This window comes from Miniopterus schreibersii, assembly GCF_964146895.1.
Source record: "Miniopterus schreibersii genome assembly, chromosome: X".
NCBI lineage: Eukaryota > Metazoa > Chordata > Mammalia > Chiroptera > Miniopteridae > Miniopterus > Miniopterus schreibersii.
Genome location: NC_138104.1, coordinates 67037528 through 67060476, shown reverse-complemented (window position 1 = coordinate 67060476; position 22949 = coordinate 67037528). Strand labels below are relative to the sequence as shown.

At 36.6% G+C, this 22949-nt stretch overlaps 1 protein-coding gene across 10 annotated transcripts in view; it reads left to right on the top strand.

Moving 5' to 3' along the window:
• The window catches only part of GABRA3 (gamma-aminobutyric acid type A receptor subunit alpha3), a 422854-nt gene that overhangs the window by 151620 nt on the left and 248285 nt on the right, over nt 1–22949 (top strand). The window lies entirely within an intron of this gene.

Genomic DNA, 22949 nt, shown 5'->3' with positions numbered 1-22949 from the left:
ACAAGCCCCAAACGAAAGAACAAGAGAAGTCTCCAGAAAAAGAGCTAAGTGAAATGGAGGTAAGCAATCTATCAGATGTAGTGTGCAGAATACTGATTGTAAGGATGCTCAACAGTATGAAAAAAGAATGGGAACTATGAAAAATGACCAGTCAGAAATGAAGAATGACATAGCAGCAATAAAGAATACACTGGAGGAGAAAACAAGATGGCAGCGTAGGTAACAGCTGTACCCACTACCTCCTGCAACCACATCAAAATTAGAACTAAAATACAGAACAACCGTCACTCAGAATCTCTTGAAATCTGGCTGAACAGAAGCCGTACAACCAGGGAACTGAAGAAGCATCGAGACTGGTAGGAGGGGCTGGGACAGGGTGGATTGGGGCTGGATCAAGGAGGTATGGTTGCAGGCCCACACCTGGTGCCGTGGTTTAAACCCAGGAGGGATATCTCAGCAGTGGAGGTTTCCCAAAGGAGTGAGGGGTCCCAGGCTGACAGCAGACCCCCAGCCCAGGGCTCCAGGGCCCAGAAGAGAAATCCCCACAACTTCGGGCTGTGGAAACCAGTGGGGACTGTCCCTGATGGTCACAGAGGCTGTGGGAGTCCCAGGCAGCTCCTCTTAAAGGGCCCACACATGGAATCAGATGTGCTCCCTTTTGAGCCCCAGTGCTGGGTAGCAGCTTGAAAGGAACCTGGAACACTTTGGGAGGAAATAATTTGCCTGAAATTGAGGCAAGAGGGGCAGCTTTCTCCCAGGCAGAAGAGCTGGCAGAGGCCATTGCTCCTTTGGCAAGCCCTCCCCCCACACAGCAGGCAGGCAGGCATGCACAATATTTGAATCTCCAGCACCTGACTCACACCTTTGGCCTTACTCTGGTAATTCCTGGAGGCCCCGCCCCTCCCTGCCTGCAAACTCATCCAAGCCATTTCCAGTGGATTTTCTATGCAAGTGGCCTCTTTAGCTTTATGCTTAGGACTTTCTTAAAATCTCTCAAACAAGGAGCAGCGTGCCCCATACAGGCCTGGCACTAGTGGCAGCCTGCATTGGTTCATAGGTTGGCCTCTCCTGGACACCTCCAAGCCCAGCACAAGTAGCCACCAACTACAGTTTGCTGTGTAGCTCATCCTGGGTAGCCGTGGGCAAGGCACTGGCAGAGGCTGACTTTGCACCTCCTGGGAGATCCCAGAGACAGTGCACCTGGTGGTGAGACTTGACCACACTGGATTACAACCCTACCACATCCATGAGTGACACACTCAAGGGGCACACTTGGTGAACACCAAAGCTCCATTAAAGTAAATCCTCCTCCATATGGGTGTCCCCAGCAAAGCAGCTCTTTGGCTGTAGTTGCATCTGGTCCTCACAGCTGATTGGCCGGGGGGTCAATTCCTCCCAGTGATGCCAACAGCAACCAAGGCTCAACTACAACAGGACAATGCACACAGCCCACACAGAGGAGCACCTAGAAGGCCTAGTTCAGATGACTAAGGAGGCTGTGCCACTGGGCTCTGCAGGACACCTACTACACAAAGCCACTCTACCAATTCCAGGAGAAATAGCAGCTCTAGCTAATACATAGAAACAAACACATGGAAACGGCCAAAATGAGGAGGCAAAGAAACATGTCACAATGGAAAGAACAGAATAAATCTCTAGAAAAGGAACTAAATGAAGTAGATCCAAGCAAGCTTACAGATACAGAGTTCAGAATTTTGTTTATAAGGATGCTGGAGCATATTAGTAAGAGAGTATTACGAAAAAACCTGAGAAAATCGATGACATAATAAAGTATCAATTTGAAATGAAGGCTACATGAAGTGAAATGAAGAATAATTTACAGGGAATCAACAGTAAAGTAGAGGACTCTGAGAATCAAATCAGCAATTTGGAACATGAGGAAACAAAAAAACACCCAATCAGAAGAGCAAAAGGAAAAAGAATACAGAAATATGAAGGTAGTATAAGGAGCCTCTGGGGCAACTTCAAGAGGCCGAACATTCATATTATTGGGGTGCCAGAAGGAGAAGAAAGAGAGCAAGAAATTGAAAACCTATTTGAAAAAATAATGACAGAAAACTTCCCCTATCTGGGGGAAGTAATAGACTTATAAGTCCAGGAAGCACAGAGGGTCCCAAGCAAGAGGAACCTAATGAGACCCACAGCAAGACACATCATAATTAAAATGCCAAATGTTAAAGACAAAGAGAGAATTTTAAAAGCAGCAAGAGAAAAGCAGTTAGTTACCTACAAGGGAGCCCCCATACGACTGTCAGCTGATTTCTCAACAGAAACTTTGCAGGCCAGAAGGGAGTGGCAAGAAATATTCAAAGTGATGAACAACATGGAACTACAACCAATATTCCTCTACCCAGCAAAGCTATTATTTAGAAATGAATATCAGATAAAGAGTTTCACAGATAATAAAAAGCTAAAGGAGTTCATCACCACCATACCAGCACTACATGAAATGTTGAAGGGTCTTCTTTAATAATAAGCTAATGGACAGGAAAATATGACCAACTAAATAGATCCAGAGACATTGACTCACGCAACAGACATTCATATTTCAGAGGGAAGAGGGAAAGGGGGTGGACGGTGGGAGCGATTAACCAAAGAAGTTATATGCATATTTGCATAACCCATGGACACAGTCAGTAACGGGGTAAAGGCTGGGGAGGGGGTGAGAGTGAGGTAGAGGGGTCAATTAGGGGGAAAATGGGATACCTGTAATACTTTCAACAATAAAGATGAGTTGAAACAAAAAGGAAAAAAGAATGCATTGGAAGGAATAAACAGATGATTAGAAGAAGATGAGGATCAATCATTGAATTAGAAGACAGGGTAGGAAAAAACCACTCTATCAGAGATCCAAAACAAAAAAACAATTGACAAACAGGACAGTCTAAGGAAGCTGTGGGGCAACATGAAGTAATATTTACATCATAGGAGTACCAAGGTTAGAGAACATGTTTAAAAAAATAATGGCGGAAAACTTCTTTAACCTGGTCAAGGAAAAATTCACACAAGTTCAAGAGGCATAGAGAGTCCCAAGCAAGAAGAATCCGAAGAGTCCCATACCCAGAAATATAATTAAACTTCCAAGAATTCAAGACAAAGAGAGAATCATAAAGGCAGCAAGAGAAAAGCAATCTGTTACCTACAAAGGAGATCCCATAAGGCTGTCACTGACTTCTCATCATAAACTCCATAGGCCAGAAAAGAATGTCATGAAATATTCATGGTAATGCAAAATAAGGATCTGAAACCAAGAGTACTCTATCCAGCAACGTTTTCATTCAAAATATGTGGTTAAATAAAGAGCTTCTCCAAGAAAAAAAAGGCCTATAGGAGTTTATTACCACCAAACCAGCATTGCAGGTAATATTGAAGGGACTGCTGTAATTAGAAGTAGAAATAGAAGCATTGCAAGAAATGTTAAAGGGACTGCTATAATAATAAGAAATAGAGAGAGAAACATAGGCATAAAGAATTAAAATGGCAATAAATAAGGACCTATCAATAATTACCTTAAGGACTTTAAGAGAGATCAAGAGCAATACAGTCATAGTCATCGACTTTAACACTCCACTGACTTCGCTGGATCTTCCAGATGAAAAGTCAACACAGAAACAGTGACTCTAAATGGCACACTAAATCAGATGGCTATAGTTGATATTTACAGAACATTTCAACCCAAAGCTGCAGAATATACATTCCTCTCAAATACACGTGGGTCATTCTCAAAGATAGATCACATGTTAGGACACAAAACAAGTCTCTACAAGTTCAAGAAGTCTGAATTTATATCTAGTGTCTCAGATCACAATGGCATCAAATTAGAAATCAACTACTCTAAAAACACTAAAAAACATTTAAACACATGGAGGCTAAATAGCATGTGATTAAACAATGAATGGGTTACCCAAGAGATCAAGAAAGAAATAAAAGACTTCCTCGAAACAAATGAAAATGAACACAAAACAACCCAAAATTAATGGTACACAGTGAAAGCTGCCTTAAGAGGGAAGTTTATAGCACTATAGGCCTACTTCAAAAAGCAAGAAAAATTTTAGTAAATTTTCTAATTTTACAACTTAAAGAACTAGAAAGCTCCACTGTGAAGCGTCCAGACCAGGGCTTTTGTTTGCTGGGAGTTTTTTTTATTACTGCTTCAATTTCATCAGTTGCTATTAGCCTATTCAGGTTTTATGATTTTTCCTATTTCACTTTTACATGATCTCACTCATATGTGGAATCTAATAAACAAAATAGACTGAGGAACAAAATAGATCCAGAGACACAGAAGCATGGAACAGACTGATAAATCTCAGTGGGAAGGCGTGTGTGGGGAAGTGGGTGGGGAGAAATTAATCAAAGAACTTATAAGCATATATGCATAACTTGTGGACATAGAGAGTAGTGTGGTGAAGGCTGGGGGTGTGTGGATGCAGGGTTCCAGGGATCAATGAGGGACAAAAAGGAGGATACCTGTAATGCTTTCAACAATAAAGATACATTTTTAAAAAAAGACAAAATTTTTAGGGGAGGGTCTAGATGACAGCATAGATAAAAGTGGTACTCACCTTCTCCCACAACCACATCAAAATTACAACTAAACCACAGAATATCCATCATTCAGAACTGCCAGGAATTTGACTGAATGGAAGCCCTGCTACTTGAAAATTTAAAAAGAAGCCACATTGAGACCGGTAAGAGGGGTGGCGGTGTGGAATGGCCTGGTCCAATCCCCATGTGTGGTGTTTTTTAATATGGAGGGATATCTTGGTGCCAGAGGCCCCCCATGAGGAGCAAGGTGTCCCAGTCCCACACCAGACCCCTCAGCCCAAGGTTGTAGTGCTGAGAAGTTTTTATAACTTCGGGATGCAACAAGCAGCAGGGATTGTGGCTGAATGATATGGAGGCATTTATTCACAAATATATATACATCCTTATGTTCATTGCAGCACTATTCATGATGGCCAAGACATGAAAACAACCAAAGTGTCCTTTGATAGATGATTGGATAAAGAAGATGTGGTACATATATACAATGAAATACTACTCAACCATGAGTGAAGATGAAATACTGCCATTTGCAACAACATGGATGAATCTTGAGAATATCATGCTAAGCAAAATAAGTCACACAGAAAAAGCAGAGAACCATATGATTTTACTCATATATGGAATTTAAAACAAATGAACAAAAAGACAAACAAAAAAACCCCTCATTGACATAAACAACAGTATGGCGGTTACCAGAGGGAGGAAGGTGGGGGGGTATAGTAAAGGGTGATGGTAAATATATGGTAAATATATGGTGATGGAAGAAGATTTGACCTTGTGTGGTGGGCACACAATGCAATATACAGATGATGTAACATAGAATTGTTCACGTAAAACCTATATAATCTTATTACTTATTGTCACCATAATAAATTTAATTAAAAAAGAAAAAACATGCACACTAAGAATAATTATAAATATAATAATTATAACTATAAAGTGAACATCTGTACAACCACTATCCAAGTCAAACTCTACAACATTTTGGGTACTCCTGAAGCTTGTAATTAACCCATATCTCATCTCAACCTTTTCTTTCCCCACTGGAAGTAACCACTATCCTGGATCTCACTTGTTTTTCTTTATAGCTTTAGCACATGTATATCCAAATGTAGTTTAGTTTAGCCTCTTTAAATTTTATATAAGTGGAGCTATACTGTGGTTCTTTGTGCCTTGATTTGTTTGCTTAACATTAGGCTTGTGAGATGTATCCAAGATGTTGCATGTAATTGTACTTCATTTTGTTTCATTTTTGTATGGTATTCCATTGTATGAATATACCATGATTTATCCATTCTTAAGATGGATATTAAGGTTGCTTCCAGTTATTTTTTAGAACAGTGCTGTTATAAACATTCTTTTACATTTACAATTATCCTAGTACATTTGTATATAAGTTTCTTTAAGGTATATGTCTAGCAGTGGAAATGATGGTTCGTGGGCCTTTGTATCAACAACTTTACAGTCTAATGCCAAACTGTTTTCTGAGGAGGTTACACAATTTTTATACTCCCACCAACAGTGTAGGAGAATTCCTGTTGTTTCATATCCTTGCCAAACTTGGTGTTATAAGACTAAGGATTTTTGTCAATTGATGAAAATGTAATGAGATCTTGTAGCTCTAATCTTCATTTCCATGATTACAAATTAAATAAGCATCTTTGTTAAGGTTAATGACAATTTGGATTTCTTCTTTTGTGAAGTATCTCAAGTCTTTTGTTCATTTTTGCAATTGGATTTTCATTCTTTTTCTTATGGTGTTGTAGGAATTCTTCACATATTTTGAACAATGTTTCTTTAGCAGATACATGTGTGGTGTGTGACCAGAATATACCATTCTAAGCTTGTTATTTACTTTTTTTCTTGTATCTTTTGATAAATGGAATTCTGAATTTTACTGTACTGTTTTACCAGTTGCTTCCTTTATGGTTAGCACTTTGTGTATGTTTAAGAAATACTTTCTCACACCAAATTTGTAAGTTTGCTTCCATGATGTAGTTATTTAGAGTTTTGACTTTCAAAGATCGTCAACCCACCTGTAATACATTTTTATATGCTATGAATAAGGTTCTAATTTAGTTGTTGTATGAGGTGGGAAAATAACCAATTGTCCTACCAGCATTTACTGAAAATTCTGTATTTACCAGACAATTTTTCAGTGCTACCTCAGTCATAAATCAAGTGTCCATCTATGTCTAGATTTGTATTTGCAATCTGTTCTGTTTCATTGGCTTGTCTTTCCTGGCATCAATACCCTTTGCCCCAATTTTAATTTTAGAAACTGGTCTTGGTTTCAGTAGATTTAAACTTTTTTACCTTATTCTTCTTCAAGACTTCAAAATGCTATTCATGTCCTTTGCATTACTATATAAATTTTAGAATTAGCTTCTCAAGCCTAATCAATCAATCAATCAATCAATCAATCAATCAAAAATGCATTAAGTTGAGCAGTATTGGCATCTTGACAATATTGTATTTAAAGTTGTATTTCTGCATTTATTTGGTTCTTTAGCATCTCTCTGAATAAAGTTCTATACTTTTACCCTTCTGAGGCTGTGTACGTTTTTTGTTAGATTTATTCCTAGGCCTAGGTACTTTTTAAAAAATTATCTTTATTGTTGAAAGTGTTACAGATGTCCCCTTTTATTTTCCACTGACCCCTTCTACCCTGCACCCACCCACACCCCAGGCCTTCACCACACTATTGTCTGTCCATGGGTTATGCATATATGCATATAGATTCTTTGGTTAATCTCTCCCCACCTACCCCTTCGTAATTTTATGCTATTATAGATGTAATTTTTAAAATTCAGTATATAATTATTTGTCATTAGAATATAATTGATTTCTGGATATTAATTTCATATTTAGCTACCTTGATAAAGCCTTAAAATTCTAATAATTTATCTGTTGATTATCTAGGACTTTCTATATATACATTCATATCATATCCAGATAAAGTTTTGTTTGTTCCTTTCCAAACTTTACCTCTTTCTTATTCTTTTTGTTTCTTTATTGCTATTTTACTCTAGTATCTTGGGCTTTCAATAGGAGGTAGGAGTTGCATCATGTTCCTGATCACAAAGGAACAGTTTTCTTAGTTTCTCCATTTGGTACAATGTTTTCTGTAGGTTGTTTTGTTGGCATCCCTCATTAGATCAAAGGAATTCCCTTCTAGTCTTACTTATATTGATATCACAACTTTCAAAAACCTGTTGATGTTAAAGAATTATATTAATTGATATTCTAATATTTAACTAACTTTGAATACCTAGGATAAACCCAATTTGGCCATGATATATTATTCATTTTAAATATTAGATATAATTTGCTGAATTTCTTCTGTATTTTTGCCAGTGGTTTTCTTTCCTCTTGTTGGACCTGTAAGGTTTTAGTATTAAGATTATGCTAATCTAGTAACACAAATTAAGGATGTTGCATATTTTATTATTTTGTGGATGAATTTGCATATAATTTATATTGTTTCTTCCTTGAATGTTTAGCAAAAGTCTTTGGTAAAGCCATTTGGCCCTCGGTTTCCTTGTGGGCAGATTTTTGACTACTATTTAAACTTCTTTACTGCTTATAGGAGTATTCATTTTCTCTAACTTATTTGTGATTCTGTTTCTTAATAAGTTATGTTTTTCTAGGAATTTTTTCCTTTGGTGTAAATCGTCAAATGAGTTGTCATAAAGTTGTTCAACTGTACTCTTTAAAAAAAAGTTTTTTTAATCCCCACCCAAGGATATGTTTTTATTCTTTTTTTGTTTTTTGAGAGAGAGAGAGAAACATCAATGTAAGAGAGAAATATCAATCAGTTGCCTCCTGTACTCATCCTGACCAGGATTGAACTGGCAACCTAGGTATGTGCCCTGACCAGGAATCGAACCCGCAACCTTTTGGTTTATGGAATGATGCTCCAAGCAACTGAGCCACCTGGCCAAGACTGCACTCTTTTAAAATTGAATTTATTGGGGTGACATTGGTGAATAAAATTATATAGGTTTCAGGTGTACCATTCTATAATATATCATCTGTATATTGTATTGTGTGTTCACCACCCCAAGTCAAGTCTCCTTCCATCATCATTTACCTCCCTCCAGCCTGCTTTCCTCCTGTGATTATCATATTGTTATCTGTGTCTAGGAGGGTTTGTTTGTTTGTTTTGGCTTAATCCCTTCACCTTTTTCACCCAGTCCCCTGTTGTTTTACTTAATGTTGGTTATTTCAAGCAGTCAACTTTTGACTTTCTTAATACTCTTTCAGAAGTTTTTTTCTATTTCAAAAATTGATACATATTTATATCTTTATTAATATCTTTCTTCTCTATGAACTTATTTTGATATTCTTTTTCTAAGTGAATGATATGTGCTTAGCTCGTTAAGTCTGTTTTCTTTTTAATATTTGCATATAAGGCCACCCGATTTTCCTTAAGTACTGTTAGCTACATGATTTTTAAAAAAAATATATCTTTATTGATTTCAGATAGAATAGAGAGAGAGGGAGAGAGGTAGAAATGTCAATCATGAGAGAGTCATCGATTGACTGCCTCTTGCATGCCCCCTGCTGGGGATCCAACCCCCAACCTGGGCATGTGCTCTGACCTGGAATTGAACCCCAATCCCCTGGATCGTAGGTCAATGCTCAACCTCTGAGCCACACTGACCAGGCCATGATGTAAGTTTTAATAGTAATTTTGTTATTGTACACTTAAGATGTTCTAATTTGTAGTTTTTAAATTTTACCATGGGTTATATATATCCTATATTGTTTCAGTCATTTGAAATTTGTCATGATTTGCTTCCTAAGCTTAAAAATATATCTGTAAGATTAAAAATAATGTGTATTTTTTTGCCATCAATGAGTGCAGTTATTCTATATATTTCCACTAGGCAAGGTTTTTCTACTCATCTTGTTCAAATCTTCTATATTTGTCCTGATTTTAAAAATCTAAGTTGTCAATTTCTGAAACAAGTGTGTTCAAGTTTCCCATTTGACTATATGGATACGTCTTCATTTTCTGAATATTAAAATAATGTTTTGGTTAATATTTACATAGTATATCTTTTTGTTTTTATTTTCAACTTTTATCTTTTCTTATGTTTTAGATATGAATTTTATAAACTACATACAGTTAATTTATTTTACATTATTATTTTTAATCTAGTCTGATAACTTTTTTAGTTTAACTGGGATCTTTATCTACTTAGTATAATAAAATTGCTGATATATCTGAGTTTGAAACTATCATCTTCTTTTGAAGCTTCCTATTTAGCTTACCTATTTTATGTTCATTTTTTCTTTCATTTCTTCCCTATTTGGATTGATATTTCTCAAATCATTTTATTTTTCTTCTCTTCAAATGTAGAAGATATAAAGTCTGTTTCTATTTAGCATGTGTTCTAGTAAGGCATACAGTTTACTTTTCAAAGTCTTTTTATTTCCAGAAGTCACATTTAGTTCTTTTTCAAATTTCCTAGTTTATTGTTCACAATGTCTTGTTCTCTGTAGGTATTTTAAGTTTTTGTGGAGGCCATAGTTCTTATGTTATCTGTGTCTGAAAATTCAACGTCTAAACCGTGTGGGATTTGGTTTCTGTTCTACTTGTTTTTGTTGTTTCTTTCTCATAGTGACTAGATTCCTTGTGTTCTTGGTTAACTTGTCTGTATACTGATTGATGCCTCTGAAAATGTTATTTATGTGGGTTCTACAAAGCCAAATATAAAGATATTATCTTCCAGAGATTATTTATATTTACTTCTTTAGGTTGCCTTGGGCATACTTTGCACTCACTTTAAACTAAATTCATGACTTGGACCGAACAGTAATGTGAATTTAGGTTGTAAACCTGAGAGACAAGCCTGCCTGTGGTTTAAAACCTTTTGGGAGAGGAGTCTGTCTGCTTCTCTTTCTGTCATTATTTTTCCATGTTCAGTTTAAACTTAAGCATCCCCCTGGGATTGGAAAAGAGATACAGACTCATTTCTGATTGATGAATACCCTGAAATTGTAGCTCTCGGAGCATCTGAGCTCATGCAAGTGTATGTGTGTGTGTGTAGGTATGTGTGTGTGTGTGTGTGTTGTCAGACTCTCCATCATTGGAAAATATGAAGCTTAGTTTTATGTCTGCTACAACTTAATTTTGTAATTTTGTTTTTTCCTCTTTTTTCTTGGGTTATAGTTTTTATTTTCTTGAGATGTTTTTCTTTCTATTTTGATTAATTATAAAGTCATTGAAGAATGCCAGTTTATTAATGTATCCATCTGTCCAGCTCTGGGTTTATCCCTCCAAAATTGTTTTATTTTATAATTTTACCTCATTAATTTTCCTTGAGATGGTGCTTGAAAAGGAGTAGTTATTTAGAGAACAAATGCCAATTTCTATTTTTTAGTTGTACTAATTACTTTTGAATTTGTCCTTATTTTTGTCAGCATAATCTGTTGCAAACTGAGTAATGTAGCTTAATTATTGAAAACTGTTTGGTGTGTTAATTTACCTCAAAAATACAGTTTCAATCATTTATCTTTTATTTCTAAATTTTTATTTTATTTATTCTGAAGTAGTGTTATTGAAAGAAGGAATTTTATAAGTTGCTGCTAATAGTAGGAGTGGGGAAGAATATCATCTATACCTATATATGCCTAAAAGAACAGTAGAGAACAAAATACATTATTTCAGGTAATGACCCCATACATTTTTGGCAAACCCTTAAGTTCCTAAGTTATGGCATTTATATGACATTAGTTTGTCTTCCCCTAACAATCTTTGTGTTATTTTAAATAACAATTTTGTTTTATTTTAAAAATGTTTTATTGATATTTAGAGAGAGAGGCAAGGAGAGGGATAAAACATTGATGAGAGGAAAGCATTATCGATCGGCTGCCTCCTGAATGCCTTCTACCAGAGATTCAGCCCACAACCTGGGCATGTGGCCAGACTGGAAATCGAATGGGTGATCTCTTGGCTCATGGGTCAGTGCTCTACCTCTGAGCCACACTGACTGGGCTATATATATTTTGATTTAGAGGATGGAACATGTATAGCCCAAGAATGTTTCTCTTAATTCAGCCTCAACTGCAATGTATAATGAAATTTCTTTTAGACATTGGATTTTGTCTGTTTTTTATTACCTTTGACAATCAAATCCTTCTTCCCTCACTGTTTTATTTTGCTACTTACATCTTTTAATGAGAAATTGAGAGAACATAGGTCTTGAATTGTATTAATATAAAGCCAAGGAACACAAAATTGAACAGATATCCATATAGAAGCCCACAAAAGAGATAGAGTAGAAATAGACAGAAGCATAATATAACTAGGATGGTAGCATGGGGTCCAAGGAATTTCAAAGGAGGAGGTTATAGTCAGTGCTATCAGAAAAAAAGAAAGTTCAACTGAAAAGGTGCTTGAAAGTGTGGGTTATTATATATACACTTTTAGTATTCAGACTTTTTCATTGTTAAGAATTATGTTACTTATAAGTTTTAACTGTAAGTTTTTTTTTAGTTACTTTTGACATTCAGTATTATTTTATATTAGTTTCATATGTACAGCATTGTGGTCAGACAATTATATAATTAAGAAGTGATCCTGCCCAGCTGGGCATGGCTCAGCAGTTGAGCATTGACCTAGGATCCAGGCGATTGGGGTTGGATTCCTGGACAGGGCACATTCCCAGGTTGAGGGCTTGATCCCCAGTCAGGAACATGCAGGAGGCAGCAAATCAATGACTCTCTCATCATTGATGCTTCTATCTCTCTCTCTCCCTTTCCTTTCCTCTCTCTGAAGTCAATAAAGATATATTTTTTTAAAAAAAGAAGTGATCCTGCCCAGCCCGTCAAGGCTTAGCAGTTGAGCATCCACCTAGGATCCAGCAGATCGCTGTTTGATTCCTGGTGAGGGAAAATGCCCAAGTTGCAGGGCATGCAGGAGGCAGCTGATCAATGACTCTCTCATCATTGATGTTTCTCTCTCTCTCTCTCCCTTCCTCTCTCTGAAATCAATAAAGATATATTTTAAAAATGATCCTATAATTCTAGTATGTACTTGACCACATACATAGTTATTACAATATTATTATTATCTTTTAATTTTTAAAATTTTAAATTGCAGTTTGCATTCAATATTATTTTGTGTTAGTTTCAGGTAAACAGCGTAGTGGTTAGAAAATCATATACTTTACAAAGTGTCCTCCCTGATAATAATATTACTGACTATATCCCCTATGCTGTACTTTATATCCCTTTGACTGTTTTGTAACTATAAATTTGTACTTTTTAATCCTTTTAACTTTTTCTCCAACCTTCCAACCCCCTCCCTATCCTGGTGGGTTATATTTTTAATACCAAAATTAGTGGTAGTCACTGACATAGTAGTTTCAGCAAAATGATTGAGGTAGAAGAAAGTATGTAGTTAATAAAAGAAGCAATAGAACAAGAGTAGGGTGGAGTTAACAATTATAAATTGTTCATTCAAGAAGCTTGATTAACAAAGAAAGGAAAAAAGATAACTAGAGAGGAACATATCAATAAAATATATTTTTAAGACAGGAGAAACTTGATTGTGTTTGTAGTCTAAGGACAAGAGTAATTAGAGAAGGAGAGATTTAAAACACAGGTAAATAAGAGTAGTAGAGTAAATGAAAAGGAAAGGAGTTGATGAGATTGGGAGCTTAGGTTGAGGAATTATCCTTAAAAAGGAGAGGTTAACCTCATTTTCTGAAATTTGCACATCCTACACTTCAGAGGAAAGTTAGTGAAATAGTGTTTTTCTTTTAATATTTAATCCTCATCTGAGGACATGGTTTTTTAAAATTTAGTTTAGAGAGGAACTGTGAGGGAGAGAGAAACATTGATGTTAGAGTGTAACATCGATTGATCACCTCCTGCATGCGCCCAGTACAGGGGTCAAAACCCCAACCAGGGCAAGTGCTCTGACTGGGAATTGAACCCATGACCTTTTGGTGCATGAGACAATGCTGTAACCAACTGTGCCACGCAGGCCAGGGCAATGAAGGAATGTTTTTGATGAAAATTCCAATTTATTTAAGGCAAGAGGAAGGAAAGAGTTTTCTGTTAAGAGGTTGAGGACACAGAAGTAATTGTTTCCCATAAAATGAAAGAGTAAAAAGGCATGAGGGAAAGTTTTAGAAGAAAAATATAGTCTAGAGAATATATCTCTGAGGATGAAAGAATGCCTCGAGTAGTATGGGCATGAACTCCAGAAAGTATTCACATTTTTGAAAATAAAAACACAAATATTTTATTGGTAGCTACTATATGCCAGGTACTGTTTTCTGGTCCAGAAATAGAGATGAGGTCTCTGTACCTTTGAAACTTATCTAGTGGGGTAAAAGAAAATGAATAAGTATATAATGTAATTTTAGGTAGTGCAACATCCTATAATAAAAATGGAATTGGGTAAGGGAGTAAAGAGATAAGGAAGGAACATATAGGTTTAGATAAGAGTGAACAGGGGAAGTTTCTCTGAAGTGGTGACACAGGACTAGAATCCTAAATGAAGTGAGGGAATGAGTCAAACTGATATATGAGGGAAGAGCAAATGCAAAACCTCTAAAGCAGGAGCACGCTGGGTGTTTTCAAGAAACAGTAAAATATTCAGTTTAACTTGATGTGAGTAGGGGAGAGGGAAAGTAGAAAGAGGAGACATTCAGAGGAAGTCAGTGGTCAAATCAAGTAGAAATTTATAGGTCATAACAAGTACTTTGGATCCAATGAAAATGCAATGGAAAAATTTGAGAAGGGGATAACATAATCTGATTTAAATTTTTAGAAGCTCACTCTGGCAGCTGTGTAGAAAATGGACTGTAGTTGTCAGAAGAGAAAGCAGAGAGACAATTTAGGAGGCCACTCATTGTAGTCATGGAGGTTAGACCAGTGTGAGGACACTGGAGATGGTGAGAAGTGGTCAGAGTCTGAATCTGCTCTGAAGTCAATAAGATAAGCAGATAGCTTGAATATAGGCTGTGAAAGAGAGAAATAAAGGTGTAGATGTGAATTGGATAAGGGTGGATTTGATTTGGGTGTGTGAAAGAGATGAATTCTTGGTCTTCTTGGTGTAGTGTTATTTTCTTTTTTTGCTGATTTCCTTTTGGCCTGTTATGTCCACTGCTGTATTCCCAGCACTTAGAACAGTGCCTGGTACATATAGTGCTCTAGACTTTTGAATGAATGAATAATGCGTGGTTTCAGTGGAGTAATGAGTGAAAATACCTGATTAATGTAAGTGATTTGAGAGAAGAAATGAGGGAGTTGAGATAGTGATATCAAAAATTATTGATATGTATTACCATAAAGGGAAGCAAGGAAATTGGGAAAGAGTTGGAGGAGGGTCACAAGAAGGCTTTACTTTTTTAATGATGGATGATATTGCATCATTTTTAAGCTTCAGAGAATAAGCCAGTAGAGAGGAAGAAACTGACAAGTGTGGGAGAGATAAGAAATTTACTGAAGTCATAGAAGGGATAAATGGTGATGGAAAAAATTAAATTAAATAAAATTAAATTTTAAAAAAATTACCAAAGTAGCCCAGCTGGGCGTGGCTCAGCAGTTGAGCATCGACCTAGGATCCAGGCGATCGGGGTTCGATTCCCGGTCAGGGCACATGCCCGGGTTGTGGGCTCGATCAATGACTCTCTCATCATTGATGTTTCTACCTCTCTCTCTCCCTCGCCTTTCCTCTCTCTGAAATCAATAAAGATATATTAAAAAAAAATTACCAAAGTAAAATATTTACTCAGGAGACAGAAAATGGGATCCAGGAGATAGAGAATAGGATTCCTAGTAACAAAGGAAAGATGGATAATATGGTTCAGATTCAGGTACCTTGACATAACTGATATTAGGAAAATATGGTCTTCTAATTTTTTTATTTTTCTTGATAAAAAGCAAACCTATCTCCTGAGAGCCTGGGAGGGATTATTGGAAATTTATGGAGAAAAAAGAAGTAAAAAAAGTTATTTCAGAAAGTGGAAGAGTAAATTTGTTTGGCAAATGTAAAATGATCATGGGAAATTTGAAGTATGTTGAAGAAAATTTAAAGAGAGACTAGTCAGGCAAACTTATGCATTTTTACCTAGCTATATATACTCATTTGCAGGAGAAGAGATGGATTTAATCAGTGTTTATATTTTCCCAGGCAGTTACAACAGAGTAAGAATGTAGTAAGCATGTTCAGAGTACATACCAGAGAATGATTATAATGACTTTAATTATGGACCATGTATGTAATCCAAGTAAGGTAAGAAAGGAAGTAAGAGCATGGAGGTGATAATGGAGGGTTTAAAGGTGGCAGGATCAAGAGATTAGAGCTTAGGAGGATACAAAAATTGACAGTATGAAGGTACTGGATGAAAAAAGTTGGAAATATGTGGTCAGATAGTTGTTTGAGATCCTGGGTTTATAAATAACAAGATTTTGGACCATAAGAATGAGTAATTAGATAAGGGTAGAGCTGAGGCTCATTGGAAGTCAAGAGGTCAAAAAATTGACCTGTACCTTGTAGTGACCAAGTATTACAATATATCAAACATAAGTGCTTAATGCTGTACACAAATTATGCCATTTAATTCTCATAATACTACTATATGAAAGTATTATTATTAGCAACATCTTATAGGTGACAATTTTGAGTCAAATAACTCCCCAATGTCAGATTTCTATGTGGTATATCAAGAACTGGAACTGAGATGTTTCTGGCTCATAAAACTTTAATAATGACAGTGCTTCAAGGATGGGTGGAGTTAGATGGCCTCAAATGAAACTCTGGAAACAAACTGACACAAAGAAATGTCAGGAGGAGGACCCAAAACTGAGGTGGAGTAAGTGGAAGTTGCACTCACCTCCTCCCAACACCAAACTGGAATTACAACAAAAATATAGAAAAATCAACTTGAATAAAAAGCTGCGGACTAAATGAACAGAAGTCTTATAACCAAGGATTTACAGAAGCCACATTGGAAATGGCAGGAAGTATGGACATGCAAAAAGGGCTGGCCTTGCTTGCAAGTTCAGTGTCTGAGAATCCAACAGGGTATCTCAGCTGCAAAGGTTCCCATTGAGGAGCATGGGATCTCAACCCCATGCTGAGCTCTGCAATCTAGATCACCAGACCTGAGAAGAGGCACTGACATAACATCTGGCTGTGAAAATCAGCAGAGATTCTGTCCACCAGGGAGAGATGGGAGCCTGCTAGAAAACGAGGTGTCCTCTTAAAGGGCACAAAATCTCATTCTCAGCCACTCACCCTGGACTCCAGTGTAGGGAGATTGGCTCAGAGTGTAATAGAGTCATGTGAGGAGAGACTAGGTTGTATGGCTCCAGAAAGAGAGCTGGAGGGATAGCTGCCAGGTTCCCTGTGTTGAGTCCCTCTTCCACACCACAGACACCATTTATATTGGTTATGGCACCAGCCTCCCAACTCGCTGCAGGGTTCACCCCCTGTGGAAGAATCAGCTGCCAGGCCCTGGGTATAGAGGTACGAGAAGACCCAGGTGATGTCAGCAACTGACTTGTTTGGCTCTTGGTCAAGATCCATTCCCTCCATTTTCCTGTGAGCCTGATGGGCACCACCCCCTCACGGGATATCCACTACCTCCACCCTCCCATCTCCTTGTAACCCCACTCTGTTGAGCTCTGTATCTCCATGAGGCCCCTACAGAATCCAGGACTGACTGAGTTGTGTGGTTCTAGGACTAGGGTCATTTTTCCCTTGAACACCTGACCTGTGCAGAAAATTCCCTTCACCTGGCCAAATCTTGGTCTGTTTGGGCCTGATGAACACTGCTGCCCTCCCCTAATGACTCTCTGAGACCCCAAGCCATCACAAACATCTGCAAGCGCCTGAGGGAAGGCAGCTATCCTTGGTGTACCCTGGGGCTTTTGCTGAGTGAACTCAGACCCAGCAATGGCATTGAGTACAGATCATTATCAATCAGGTGGACACCACTTGCTCTTACCTTGTGACTCACTAAGAATCTACCTCAAGCAACTCGAATACTCCCAGAGGCTCTTTCAGTGACTGAGCCTAACAGGCAGTGGGCAAGTAAGTGAAGGCAGACCTCAGAATGTCTTGGGCTTTTTGCTGACTTTCCCCCAGGCTCAGTGCTGGTGGAAGCTGGTCATGGTGTGCAGGTTGACTCTACCCACACACACCCAGGCTCAGCACAGTAAGCCACAAACTGTGGATAACTTTGTAGCTTCAAACAGGTTGCTCAGACACAGTCACAGGCAGCATCTGATATTGACCTGCACCAGAGTTCTTCACAAGAGGAACCAACACACCCAGTGGTGAGCATCAGACTATCAGAGCAGGATCCAGTTAGGTCCACGAGTGGCACATCCAAAGGGATATCTCAGCAGGTAAGAGACCCTGCTGAGGCGAATCCTGCTTCAAGTGGTCAGCACCTACAAAGCTGCTTGAACACTGTGATTGGGGTTGATCCTCACAGTCAGCCAGTCTTAGGGTCACCCCCCACACAAATGGGCCACCAGCAATCAAGACTCAACTACAACAGGAGGGCATACATTACCCACACAAAGACATTCCTGGAGCACCTAGCTCAAGTGATCGAGAAGATTGCACCACTGGTCCCACAGGACATCTACTACATAAAGCCGCCCTACAAAGAATGGGAGACATAGAAGATCTACCTAATTCATAGAAACAAACACAAAGAAGCAGTCAAAAGAAGGAGAAAGAAACATGCCCCAAATGAAAGAAGAGGAGAAATCTCCAGAAAAATAATAAATGAAATGAAGGCAAGCAATCTACCAGATACAGAGTTCAAAACAGTGGTTATAAGGATGCTTAAGGAACTTAGGGAAAGAATCGATAAATTCAGTCAGTACATAAACAAAGATGTACAAAGAATTAAAAAAAAAATGAGTATAGTTTAAGGGATTTTTAAGAGAGCATGAAGCATAACATCATCCATATCATAGTGGTAACATCATCTGTATCATAGTGGTAACAGAAAGAGAAGAGAGGAGATCAAGGGCTTGAGAACCTGTTTGAAGAAATAATGACTAAAATCTTCCCTAGCCTGGTGAAGGAAAAAGACACAAAGTGCAGAGAATCCCAAACAAGATGAAACCAAAGAGGCCCACACCAAGACACATAATTAAAATGGCAAAGGTTAAAAGCAGCAAGAGAAAAACATTTACCTACACAGGAGCTCCCATAAGACTGACAGCGGATTTCTCAACAGAAAACAGTTCAGACCAGGAGGGATTGGCACAAAATATTCAAAGCGATGAACTGCAAGTACCTACAATCAAGACTACTTTACCCGTTGATGCTATCATTTAAAATTGAAGGAGAAATAAAGACCTTCTAAGACAAAGAAAAGCTAAAAAAGTTTATTACCACCAAACCATTATTACAAGAAATATAAAAGGTTTTTCATTAAGAATAAGAAATAAAAATAGAGAACATTGATATAAATAATAAAATGGCAATAAATGTGAAATTATCAATAATAATTTTAAATTTAAATGGTTTTAAAGCTCCAATCAAAAGACATAGGGTAGCTGAATGGATAAGAAAACAAGACCCATATATATGTATTCTGTCTACAAGAGACCCACCTCAGAACAAAAGACACAGACAGACTAAAAGTAAAGAGATAGAAAAATATATTTCATACAATAAAAAGCTATGGTAGCTAGCTATACTTATATGACAAAATAAACATTAAAGCAAAGGCTCTATAATAAGACAAAGAAGGACACTACACAATGATAAAAGGATCAAACCAGTGAGAGAATATAATGCTTGTAAACATTTATGCACCCAACATAGGAACACCTAAATATATAAAGCAAATTTGTATGGACATAAAAAGAGAGATCAACAGTAATACAGTCATAGTAGAGGATATTAACACAACACTGACATCAATTGATAGATCTTCTGGACAGAAAATTAGCAAGGAAACATTGGCCTTAAACTACACACTAGATCCAATGGATTTAATTGATATCATCAGAGCATTTCACCCCAAAGTAGCAGAATATACTTTTTTTCAGGTGTACATGGAAGAGTTTCTATGATATACCACATTTTAGGACTCAAAACAAGTCTCAGTAAGTTTAAGAAGATTGAAATCATATTAAGCATCTTCTCTAACCACAATGCTATGAAACCAGAAGTTAATTAAAAAAAACAAAAAACACTTAAAAATACATGGTAGCTCAATAACATGTTACTAAACAATGAATAGGATGGCAGTGAGAACAAGGAAAAAATCCAAAGATACCTTGGAACAAATGAAAATAAAGACACAACAACCCAAAATCTGTGGGGTACAACAAAAGCAGTCCTAAGAGGGAAATTCATAGCATTACAGGCCTCCCTCAAGAAACAAGAAAAACCTCAAATAAATAATGTAACCCTATACTTAAAGGTACAAGAAAAAGAATAAACAAATCCCAAAGTGAGTAGAAGAAAAGAGACAATGAAGATCAGAGCATAAACAAACAAAGGAGAGTCTAAAAAAATACAAAGAAATGGTTTTTGAAACAATAAAAGTGATGGATAAACTCTTAATCAGACTCATTGATTAACCAAAGAATTTATATCCATATATGCATAAACCATTGACACAGACAATAGTGTGATAGGGAATGGGTGTGGGGTGGAAGGGGTCAATGGGGGAAAAAAGGGGCATCTGTAATATTTTCAACAATAAAGATAAATTAAAAAAAGAATAAAAAAGAGAGAACCCATAAAAATAAAATCAGAAATGAAAGAGGAGAAGTAACAACTCACAATACAGAAATACAAAGGGTATGAGAAAATATTATGAACAACCCTTATGCCAACAAATTGGAAAATCTGGAAGAAATGGATAAATTCCTGGAAACAATCTTCCAAAACTGAATCAAGAAGAAACAGAAAATTTGAACAGACTGATTACAACTAATGAAATTGAAGCAGTAATCCAAATACTCCCAACAAATAAAAGCCTTGAACCATATGGCTTCACAGGTGAATTTTACCAAACATTCAAATTAGCAACACCTATCCTTCTCAAATTATTCCAAAAAAATCCAGAAGTGAGAAGACTCCCAATCTCATTTTATGAAGCCAGCATTATTCTAATTCCCAAACCAGATAAAGACACTAAAAAAAGAAAATTACTGGCAAATATCCCTGATGAATATAGATATAAAAATCCTCAAAAAATATTAGCAAATCAAATTCAGCAATACATTAGAAAAATTATACATGATCAAGTAGGATTTATTCCTGGGATGAAAGGTTTGTACAATATCCACAAATTAATTAATGTGATACACTACATAAACAAAATGAGGAATAAAAATCATATGATTATATCAATAGATGCAGAGGAAGCATTTGATAAAATCTATCATCCATTTATGATAAAAACTCTTAGCAAAGTGGGAATAGAGTGAATGTATCTCAACATAATAAAGACCATATATGACAAACCGACAGCTAACATCACACTGAATGGGGAGATACTAAAATCATTTCCATTAAGATCAGGAACAAGACAAGGATGTCTGCTTTCATCACTCTTATTCAAAATATTACTGGAAGTCCTTGCCACATCAATCAGACAAGAAGAATAAATAAAAGGCTTCCAGTTTGGAATGGAAGAAGTAAAACTGTCATTATTTGCAGATGAGATGATATTGTATATAAAGAACCCTAAAGATTACACCACAAACAAACAAACAAAAACACCTGCTGGGACTGATAAATTCAGTAAAGTAGCAGAATGTAAAATAAATATCCAGGAATCAGTTGCATTTTTATGCACCAATAATGAACTACCAGCAAGGGAAACTAAGAAAACAATCACCTTTACGACTGCATAAAAAGTACCCAGGAATACATTTAACCAAGGAAGTAAAAAAACCTACTCCAAAAATTATGACACTGAAGAAAGAAATTGAAGAAGATACAAATAAATGGAAGCATATATCATGCTCATGAATAAGAGAACTGACATTGTTAAAATGTCCATACTATCTAATACAATCTATGGATTCAATGCAATTTCTTGCAATGCAATTCCTATCAAGATAACAACGGCATATTACACAGAACAAGAACAAATAATCCAAAAATTTATATTAAACCACATAAAAATTTTAATAGCCACAGCAATCTTGAGAAAGAAGAACAAAGTTGGAGGAATCACACTATCTGATATAAAATTGTACTATAAGACTATCACAACCAAACATTGTGGTACTGGCATAAAAACAAACTTATAGATCAGTGGAAGAGAATAGAGAGCCCAGAAATAAACCCACCCCTTTGTGATCAATTAATATTTGCTAAAAGATGCAAGAACATACAATGTGGTAAAGACCGACTATTCAATAAATTGTAATGAAAAACTGAACAGGTACAGGCCAAAACAAACAAACAAACAAACAAACAAAAACAGAACAAAAAACTAGACCACTTTCTTATACTATATATAAGAATAAACTCAACATGGAATAAAGACTTACATGTAAGACTCAAAACCATAAAACACCTAGAAGGAAAAATAGGCAATAAAATCTCTGACCTTTCTTTTAGTAATATTTTTTTCTGATACACTTCCTAAGGCAAGGGAAATAAAAGAAAAAATAAACAAATGGGACATCAAACTAAAAAGGTTTTGCACAGCAAAGGAAACCATCAACAAAGTGAAAAGACAACCTGCTAAGTGGGAGAACATGTTCTCCAATGATATATCTGATAAGGGGTTAATATCCAAAATTTCTAATGAAAACATACTATTCAACACCAAGAAAACAACAATCCAATTAAATAATGGGCAAAGGGCCTGAATAGACACTTCTCCTAAGAGGACATACAGATTGCCAATAGACATGAATGGATGCTCAATATCACTAATCATCAGAGAGACTCAACTTAAAACAGCAATGAGATTTCACCTCACACCTGTCAGAATGGCTATCAACAAATCAACAAACAAGTGTTGGAAAGGATTTGGAGAAAAATGGAAGCCTTGTACACTGTTGGTGGTAATGCAGATTTGCATAACCACTATGGAAAACATTATGAAGTTTATTCAAAAAATTAAAAAAATGTAATGGCCTTACATGCAAGCAATTCCACTTATGAAAAGTTATCTGAAAAAAACTCAAAACACTAATTTGAAATAATATATGCACCCTTATGTTCATTGCAGCATTATTTACAATAGCCATGCCATGGAAGCAACCCAAATGTCCATCAATAGATGAGTAGATAAAAATGTGATGGTATATATTTATAATGGAATACTTCTTAGCGGTAAAAAGAATGAAATCTTACTATTTGCTACATCATGGATACTATGCTAAGTGAAACCAGTCAGTCAGAGAAA